This window comes from Mustela erminea, chromosome 7 (genome assembly GCF_009829155.1).
Source record: "Mustela erminea isolate mMusErm1 chromosome 7, mMusErm1.Pri, whole genome shotgun sequence".
Taxonomy (NCBI): Eukaryota; Metazoa; Chordata; class Mammalia; order Carnivora; family Mustelidae; genus Mustela; species Mustela erminea.
The window spans coordinates 79,415,042-79,425,556 of record NC_045620.1 but is presented as its reverse complement, the minus strand read 5'-3'; the positions used below and the strand labels follow the sequence as shown (position 1 = coordinate 79,425,556).

The 10,515-nt window shown below is 39.9% G+C and overlaps 1 long non-coding RNA gene across 1 annotated transcript; it reads right to left on the bottom strand.

Annotated features, from left to right (window-relative positions):
- Positions 1-213: 213 nt before the first annotated feature.
- On the bottom strand, positions 214-9,716 carry LOC116595617. The gene is made up of 3 exons (XR_004287773.1): positions 9,677-9,716; positions 6,721-6,794; positions 214-540 (listed from the first exon to the last, which is right to left on the bottom strand). It is a non-coding gene; the product is annotated as an uncharacterized LOC116595617 (long non-coding RNA).
- Positions 9,717-10,515: the final 799 nt, after the last annotated feature.

Sequence of the window (10,515 nt, the reverse complement as noted above, 5' to 3'; positions counted from 1 at the left end):
TACAAAGGAAAAGAAAATTCTAGTCAACTCATTTGTTTTGTTATGTTTGTTTGCCATTGTGTTGCAAAATAGATTATTCTTCAGTGACTAAAACATATTTTTTAATAATCTAGATTTAGCCAGATGTATTTGACACTGCCTCCTAAAGGGTCCTGTTTTTCTTAGTTCCTGCCTCAGACGATTATAGTGAGGATAAATATATGACCCAGGACTTTCAATGTCCCTTGAACATTTTACATTAAAATAAACGGAATCTTAAACATTCACTCTTTCATTCCTTAACTGCTTACGTAGTGGGTGCTTTCTGCTGTGCTGGTGCCCGAGAGATAAAGGTTAACAACAGACTTGGAGCCTCTGTTCTTGGAGCTTGTGGTCCAGAGATCTAGATGTCCCTATGCCAGAGTGGCTGGACGATTCTGGCCAAACCGGGCTTTGTCCACTTGCATCGAATCTGTTCTGAGAGTCAGTCTTGGACCAGTTAGCCTTGAATTTACGGAGAGAGGCCACATTGGTCTTAATATTTATTCAGTCTCCTTAAGCCTTAGTGGAAAGGAAAAGGAAAAAAAAGTGTTAAACCATTTAGTTGGAAACAAAGTGCATGGGTGTTTCCATTGTTAACTGTTTATATGTAGGCATCAAGGAGGCTCACATTTTTTGTCCTTCAGGTAGGAGAACATTTTGGATTTTCACCAGCCCTGCAAGGCAAGGCTTACATAACCCAGTAAAATAGAGATGTATTTAGTTATTAAGAAATTTGAATTTCTTAGCTAGCCAGCCAGTCAGTCTGTTACCTGGGTATTTGACCATATCCGCACACATTGTAGCTAGCAATTGCTTTACAATTTATTAAACGTTTTTGAATGCAGTACCTCATTTGTTTACTGGTGAAGATCATGGGCATTGGAGTCATTTAGATGAATAGGGCTGGGTTCAAATAGTGGTTCTGCCATATATTTATGAAATGACCTTAAATTCTGTAAGCTTTGGTCTCCTTGTAAAATAAGGATAATAGCTATTTCACAGGGTTGCTATGAGAGACAATGAGATAATCCATTAAACTAGCTTATGGGAAACACTCAATAGATGGTAGCTGTTTTTGTTGTTGTTGTTTTTTTTTTTAATAATTTCCAATCCTTATTAAACAACTTCATGAAGAAGCCTATTAATGATCCCACAATATCCTCCCATTTATTTTCATCTTCATGTGGCTGTTCAGGCAGACTCCCTTTCCAGGAAGCTTCCCTTTTCTTCCCTTAAGTATTTCCTGCCCATTCCTGAGGGCTCAGTTGGAGGTTTTCCCCCTGACTTCAGCACTTGAGTTCAGTACTCCACAAATACTTATCTAGCTTCACTGTATGGAAGTCACTACATTAAGTGCTGAAACACAGTAACAAAAATGGGAGAGATCATTGTCCCTGCCTCCATAGAGCTTATGTTCAATCAGAGGAGGCAGCCTCTCAACAACTATTGCAAAGAGAAGTGTTTACATGGGTTGGATGAAATGCTCACAAGGTGAGGGGTATTAAGGAGGCAAATCCCTGGGGACTGACATAGTCTGGGGTTGGAAAGATTTCCCTGAGGAGGAGGTATTGGGTTAAGATCCAGAAGGTGATGATTAATCCAAGGAAGAGGGTCAGGTAACATGTGGAGATAATCTACCACGTTCTTTACCTGTACAGAGCCTTGAGGAGGATGTAACCTGCCTTGTAAGAGCTTCTAATTTAGGGGAACACCTTTTCTGGCCACCAGTGAACAGTGAGCTGCTTTTTCTTGGAAGCCCAGGAATGCTTACTGTTGGAAGCATTTTTTTTTTAACTTCTTTCCAGATATGCATTGTTTATCCATTCATTCATTTATTTGAAAAATATTTATAGGATATCTAGAGAGATTGTCCAGTATAGAAATGTCCTCGCTTTACATGCATTTATGTAACCAACTACCTTTAAGGTATATGTTTATACCTCTAGATCTGTCTTGTTTACTCCATTACAGTCCTGACTGCAGAATCCAGGTCTCTCATCACTTTCTGTCCCATTCAGTACCTTGCACACAGTAGGCACTCAGTTGATATCGATGACCCCAGGTGAGCCCTGGGCCGATCTTTCACATGGCAATTTTCTGCCATACTTTAAAAATCCCTGGCAACATGTTGTGATGTTGAATGTTTCTAGCCTAACAAAAAACATAATTAGGAAGGTAAATCTGCTGAAGCTGAAACAAATCATTTAATTCATTCCACAAGCCAAATGGAAAATGATTTTGAGATTATCCACCGTATTGGGTTATCTGCTCTACTGCTCCGTACCATTAGCTCAGGCAGTTGGGAATTGCTTGCAATTCACAAAGAAGCAGATTGTGTTTGGTTTGCGTTGGCTGTGTACCCCCTTCTGAAGTGGCTGTAAGTCCTCTCCAACTCGGCGAAGGCAGCCAGTCTGGATGGCCAGTAGGCTGAGTAGGGTTCTCCCATGTTGGTGTTTCTAAGTAATGTGGGGCTCGTGTGTGCACGTCTATGCCTGCCTCATTCCGTTCTAGTTCCCCATCAGCTGAAGGTGGAGCCTCGTCCATGCTTCATCATCTGAATTTCTAGATGACCCATCACTTCCTATTAGCATTTCATCTTTCTTAGGGGCAAAAGTGACCTGATACTATGTTATCCAGGTCATTTTTCCTTTTGCAAGAGGTAAGATACTGCCTCTGGTTCCAAGAGGCTCTAGAAAGATATCCAACCATATAGAAGCCCCCTTGCCTGTGGGAGGGTTTGGGATGCTGAGCTTTTTGCACAGTTGAATCCAGTTACGTACTTTAACATAGTTCACAGTGTTCTGAGATGTCTTCCTGCTTCCTTAGCTTTTGAAAGCTCACATGTCTAATATGGCAAGGTAGGGTAGCGCCATCATGGGACACTTATTCTAAGCTTGGTGGAAACCTGCCTTAGACCAGCTTGCTTTATTCAGAAAGAGAAGAGTGGATAGAAGCTGTACTTCTGAAAGGTGCAGTTTTTAGGCATGAACTTTTAAGGGCCCTGGGGCCCAACACTGCAGTTTTAAAGAAAGTTCAGATGTCTATTCACAAAACCTGGGAGTGGACCCTTCAGTAACTGATTGACAGAGAAGATGGGGAACACATAGATGGAAAGGTAGAGAGCAGATAGCTGATTATTAGAAACATACAGCACTGAGCCCTTTTTGGACTTGCTCCCTGTCTCACTAGGGATTTACTTAGGTGGTCTTAAGAATTTTTCTTTTCAGCTCTGCTCAATAAATTTGGGGGCCCTTCCCATCCTTTGGAGCTGTGAAGAGCACAGTGACACTGGTACTTTGTGGACCCAGAGGCTCCTGCAGGGCTAATATGGGCCATTCTGGCCAGGTTTCTGTGAGGCCAAGACAGGCAGACCCAGGCATTGGCAGGTGTCACACTCTATTAGGAAAGCTGCTTATGAGTTTGGCTGCATGTCCTCAGAATGTGGGAAGGCTGAAATCTTGGGGGAAATAAGTTAATAAAAAGAAAACACCTGACTCAAAGCAGGTTACTTAAATAGATTAGGCAGTTTGCTAATATCATACTACAAATGATGCTTTTCTTTTGTGAACCCAGATAGAATAAAAGACAACTGAGACTGTCTCATAAAAAGTATCATAACTTTTGTATGAAAAATACTGTTGTAATCCAAATGCTTGGTTCCATCTACGTTAGCATGAGAAAGACCATGGACTTCTAGATCTAGCATGATGGTAGTGTGGCTCTCCACCATAGAGACTTTTGCCTAGATTATTTTTTGCTCAGGTAGAACTCCCAAGCTATTAAAAAAAAGAAAAAAAGGACAAGATCATCTTAATCTCTAACAGCACTGAAGGACACTGGCTCCCGAACTGTGATAGCAGTTCCGCCTGGATTTCTGTCCCCTTTGTGTGTTCTCATTACCTATGCCTCTGCTTGGAAGTTGACTAAAAAGGTAAATTAGGGCATGATTCTTATGGTGACGACTCTTGGTCATATAATCACAAGGAATTGAATTTGGCCAACAACCACATGAGCTTAGAAGAGGATCCCAAGATCTAGAAAGGGCCACAGCCCTGATGGACTCTGTGATTGCACTGCGATCGAGTAGAGAGCCCTGCTGAGCCAGAGGCCAGACCCCTGATCTGCATGCAAGCAGAAACTGGGAGATAATAAATGCATGTCGTTTTAAGTCATGAAATTTGTGGTCATTTGTTCTATGGCAATAGAAAACCAGTACAGTGATTCTCTTCAGAAAATATCCCATCATAATACTTAAGTAACAAAATCACTGGGTGTGCATCTAGGAGGCAGCGTGTAAAACTGCAGTGGACACACAACTTCTAGCCTGTAGGCTAACGTGTGAAGTCAAGTGCGTCTGTGCTTCTGCTGCCTCCAAGGGAGGAATACCTTCAGTGTGCCTGGGAGACTCTGGCCTGTCCCCTGTGCCCCTGCTGTCACAGACTTCTTTTCAACTCTCTTTGCAGGCACATACATTTGATCCGAGTGGGGATTATTAGTCCTGAGGGGCCTGGAGGGAGGGGTTGGTGGTGACAATTCTCTTTCCTCTCCTACCAGTCCTCACCCTCCTGGAATTTCAACGAAAGCCGTTCACTGAGAATCCACAGGGTTATCCAGATAGACTTTCATGCTGGTCCTTTTGTGTTTCGCCCCAGGGAGAATCTGGCCAACTATATATTCATTGATATTTTCCCCATTATTTATTACCTAGACAGAATAGCATGATTAATTATTGATCATAGACTAGTAACTGATTAAAGTGTGGTTCTGATCAGCAGTCAAAAGTCATTTGTTTCCAGGCATTCATGGTTCCTGCATAGAGAGTGGCAAAACAATACTCTCTTTTCAGTGCATAAAATATGACACCTGTAGGCAGGCTGTAGTTATAAGCCAGCAACGGAGCTCTTCGCCTGTACTTTGTCTTAATAAATGGGAAATAATGATTTGCCGAAAGAGAGAAACTGTTTGGAAGATTTACATGTAGAGAATACAATGTGAAGTATAATTGGAGGATTCTAATTAGAATTGTTTCTCATGGACTGAATGCTTTGCTGAAGAGAAACTCACTAGGAATAGCTCTTTACCATCTGGGAAGCATATCAAATTTTGTTTCATTCTGACTTTATTTCTGGGTTTATTCTCCTTCTCCACCTCGTCTTCAATCTCCCCTTCTCTTCCTCTCCCCCTTCCTTCCTGGTTGCCTCCCTCCCTCCCATCTTTATACCTTTCATTGGATAGTCTGCATCAGGGGTTGGCAGACTGGGGCCTGTGGGTCAAATCTGGCCACCACCTGTTTTTGTAAATAAAGTTTTGGAGCACGGCCAGGCCCCTTTGTTCTCATACTGTGTGTAGGTGCCTTTGGACTACAATGGCAGCTACACAGTTGTGACGGGGACCATGTTGCCACAAAGCCTAAAATGTTTACTTTCTGGCCATTTACGAAAGAGAGTATGCTGACCCCTATTTTATGTTCCAGGCACTGGGGACACAGTCCCTACCATCCATGGTTTCTGTTATGTGACCGTCTAATTATACTATGTTGTGGAGGGTAGGGTGATAGACCTCTGAATGAAGTACCGTGGGAACCAGGGGATATATTTAAGAAGTGGGATGAGAGGATGACATCTGCAGTGAAGGTAATACTTGAGCTGGGGGTTTCCTGGCAGTTTGGAAGTGGAGAAAAAGAGTCAGGACTTGAATTTTACAGCTCAGGTATTTTATTTCAGCCCCACAAAACACCCAACCCAATGCTGCATTTCCTTCTTTGGATGATATACATTTTTTTTTTTTTTTCTGGACAGTTATTAGTGGGTCTTCAGCATAGAGACATCTCAAGATGTGGATGGTTTTGTGGAATCTAAGTTTTCTCTTGGATATTAGAAGCTAGTGAATTGATAAAGAGTCGAGCTTCCAATGGTGGAGAGTGGCAGGAGGTCCTGATTGGCCAAACTGTTTCAGACCTCCAGGGATGCTTACAGAAGACACTGCTTTTGTCTTGAAAATTTTAAGGGCATGTCTTCATTACTCTGTTAATTGCAAATGGAATCAGTTGGCACCAGATGAGGAGGAGACTCCCACATGCCCACAGACAGAGGTGGCCTTAGGGTTTGTAGCAGTCTTTTCTGCAAGAGAGAGGTGTCCCTGAAGTTTTGACAGTGAGCTCCCTCCACCCCCTGCTATGAACTTGGCTGGAAGCTAAGTTCATTCCAGAAACAAGCAAACAGTATAATTTTTCTTCTGTCTTCTAGAAAAGTGTTCAAACCCAGAGTGGGGTTCATTTTAGGAATCTAGTTTCAGTCCACCTAGGATACTTTCCAGGCCAAGCAAAGACAGAAACCCAATTATAAAAATCAAGTAAAGACCAGAAGCCAAGTTCAGATTTAGGAAATCTTTTTCCATCAGAGTAAAAAGTAGAATTGGTACGAGTTTGCTTTCTAGAAAAAAGGAAATAGTGGAAGAATTCTAGAAATTACTTGAAATTGAGTTTTTAAAATATTGGGCAAGCAAGCCTTTGCCAAAGAAAGAAAATAAACTGACTAGAATGAGTGAAACCATCCCACTTCATCTCCTAGTTCCCAAGATGTCAATTCCTGCATGAGAAGATTTTAATCCAAGATTTCTAAGGCAAAAGGAACTCCCCTTTATTGAATGTGGATTGAATGACAGTTGAGTGACATGACATATGCTGACTTTTAAACTTACACATAAACCCCTGGATTTTGTCCCTGGAGCTGTTAGGTTCTCTTCTCTAGAAACTGTAGAGACTTCTGGCATACCTAGGAAAGGTAATGGTGTCAAGTTAGGAACCTAAGAATTGAGCCAACCAGACTTGCTCTTGAATCTCCGCTCTCCATTTCTTAGCCTGAGGCCTTGGTCAAGTCACCTGATTTCTCTGAACCCTGATTTCTTCATCTGTAAAAGGGGGGGGGTAGTAATAGTGATATGATATAGCAATTGTGAGATTTTTATGAAGTAGTTAGCATCATGACCAGCATATAGTGGGTGATTAATAAATCCTTGCTATTCTTATTTTTAGTTCGACGTACATTAATTTGATTTCCTAGAAGGTTTGGAATATTCAAGAGTGACATGGACTTTCAAGTTCACTCTCTTGCCCACATGCATTTGGAATGTGCTCGCCACATCAATTTAAATCACTATGGTGCTTACCAAGCAATTTATGAGCACAGATTTCTGAATGTCTGCTTGAAGAATGGACAACAGAAAGGACAATGGCGTCTTTAGGAGGCAAGTCTATTTACTCAACAGCCATTGAAAAGGCATTATGCATCAGACACTGGGCAATGGCTCAGGAGACAAAGATAAATAAAATATTGTTCTTGGCTCATAGTTTTATGGTCTAGTTACTCTATGAACATGTTAACAGAAGATTATAATTCTGTATAAAAAGTGCCATGGTGGAATCTGTGGGATTCAGATGGCAGCAAGGGGATAGGAAAGGCCTCATGGAAGAAGCTTTTGAGTTGAAATTCAAAGAACAAGCAGGTGTTTTTCAGGCAGGCAGGTGAGGGGAGGACATGCCAGGCAGAAGGAATGATGCAGAAAGACACCGCGGTAGTTCAGCACTGCTGGGGTAGAAAGCACATCTAGGATAGAGTGGAGGGAACTGCAGCTGGACAGGTTGGCTGAGCCCTATGTGCCCCACAAAGGCATTCTATTTTAATCCTGTAGGTGGGAGGGAGCCATTGAGAACTTCTGAGCAGATGAGTCACATGATCCAATATGCTTTTTAGAAAGATAATCTGGTTGGCAATGTGTAGGACTAATTGGAGAAAGGGAGGCAGGGAGATAGATGAGTTATGAGGCCTTTGCTGCAAGTACCTGGGCAAGAGATGATGATGTTCCAACCCAGGATTTTGGCAGTTAAGAAGGGAGGGCATGTGAGTGATGTTGCAAAGATAGGAACTGATTCAGATGGACATTATTGGAGTAAAGTCTGTTTCAGGTACACAGGTCATCTGAGATCTCCTGTGATTTGTGGTGGGATCTAGACCACAGAATGGGCTCTCACTGGTTTCATCTGGAAGACCACTATTGGCCTGCTTATGTTAGCTCCTTGAAATTATAAATGGGACCAGAGACTCATTCCTCCAAGGTCAATTCTTGCTGATTGATGTGAAGTTGCATATTTCACAATGGGTCAGTCTAAGTGCAGATTCAGTGCCCACGGTCTGTGGGTCTTCATTTATCATCAAAAGGAAGTAGTCTATCAAAAATGGACAATTCACATTTTCCCTACAAATTCTGGGTTTTTGGAAGGCAGCTATGCTTACAACTATACCACCAATGCAAATTCTGGGTTTTTGGAAACTGAATAAAAACTCTACTCTCTCAAAGATTATATTTAAATATTATACTATTTACTATCCACCCATATATCTGTCCATCCATCACTTAATATTGGTGAAGAGCCAGAAAAACTACCTGTGAATTATAACAGGTAGATGAATCCATTTACCAACTGTTACTAGCATGAAAGAATCAGGAAAGTTCAAAATATAGATATGGAAACATCTTTTGTCAAATCTAAAATCCACAAAGCCTCTTTGTTTGCTTGCTCATAATGCAAATCTTATGTTTGTTAATATCCAGTATAATTTTGTAAACATGACATAAGCATTTTGCACATATAAGATTGTGTGTGTGTATGAGTGAATAGAATGTTTTTTTTTCAAAAAGTACTTGCTAATGAAGTAATTAGTAGGGACATATTTTTTTGCTTTGTGTGTATATGTGTGTATAAATATGTGTGTGTATATATATGTTTATGTGTGTATATATATACACACATATATGTTCATATATATACACACATATATATTCAGTCTGATTCTTAATATATGCTAATCTTCATAGCACATGTAATATTAAAAGAAAATTTGGTAATACTTTAAATGTCCTATCATTGTGAATTCATTTTATATTCATTGTAATAGCATTGATCAAAATGAATTCATTTGGTATTCATGTAGATGTCACATGTACTTCCATAGGTGTTTCATTGTAAATTAGCATTTCTCAGAGGACACTTAAAATAAGTGTTACTGAAAGTCCTCATTACACATATTGCCGAGATTAGTACATTAAGGATCATGTACTTACATAGTACTAATGCATTTCTGCCACTTAAAATACTGCATTACCCATTTCTGATATCTAGCAAATATCTAAGGCAATTTTGAGAATTACTGATATCCTAAAGGAAGTGGTACTTTTATGATTAAGCAGGTTACCTATATTTTGCTCTGACTTTTTTTAAAACTAAAGTTCTGTTAGATATAAAAAGGAATTAAAAATGAAATTTATGTGATAACAGTGGTTTTTAAATAATTTTCATATAGTCAGGCATACAAAGAAAGTAGAACCATATGTAATCTTATTTTTGATCAATAACCTTGCTTAAAAAAATCAAGTGAAATGTAAATTTTGTGGACCAGACTGTAGATGTGTCAAGGAAACACTGAATTTTTGGATGTACCAGTTTTGAGCTTGACTTCTCTCAGATACAACAAACATAAATTAAGGGCCACTCATCTTTGTGATTTATGCTGTCTTTGTAACTCTCCCATTGCTCTTTTTGGTAAAAATATGTGTTGTGATTATCATGGATGTTGGGAGGATATAAGTGGTGGCTCACCTGGGTGGAGTTTGGCTGCGGGGGAGTACATCAGTAAGTCAGTAGTGTGGTTGGCTCTTCTCAGCTTCCTGAGAATTCTGACAGACAAAGGGGGAAGGTTCTGATGACTGACATGGTGGTAGCCACAGGCTTGCAGATCAACCAGGTACAGTTGGGATAAATTTGGGATTTATCACAATATTCAGAGTATTGGTTGGGATGTCTGTCTTAAAGTCACACTCAAAAGATGTAATATATGCTTTGAAGAAAAGCATTTCCTAGTACACTGTTAGTAGGAATAAAAAATGGTGCAGCTGCTACGGAAAACAGTATGGAGGTTCCACAAAAAATTAAAAATAGAACGACCATATGATCCGGCAATCCAACTTCTGGTATTTACTCAAAAGAATTAAAATCAGCATCTCAAATATTATTTATTTATTTAGCCTTGATAAAGAGGGAATTTCTGTGATATTTGACAATATAGATGAATCTTGAGGATATTATGCTAAGTGTAATAAGCCAGTCACAGAAAGATAAATGCATGATTCCACTTCTATGGAATATCTAAAATTGTCATGTTCATAGACCTAAAGAGTGGAATGATGTTTTCCAGGAGCCAGGGGAGGGAGGAAATGGGGAATTGCTACTCAAGGAATATAAAGTTTTAGTGAAGGAAGGTAAGTTCTAGAGATCTTCTGTACAACATTATATCTATAGTAGACAATACAGTATTGTAAACTTAAAAAATCCGTTGAGAAGGTAGATATACTATTAAATGTTCTTACCAAAATAAAATTAAAGTCAAGTAAAATAAAATTAAGAATGCACTAGGTTTTAGGATCATGCAAGGGAAAACC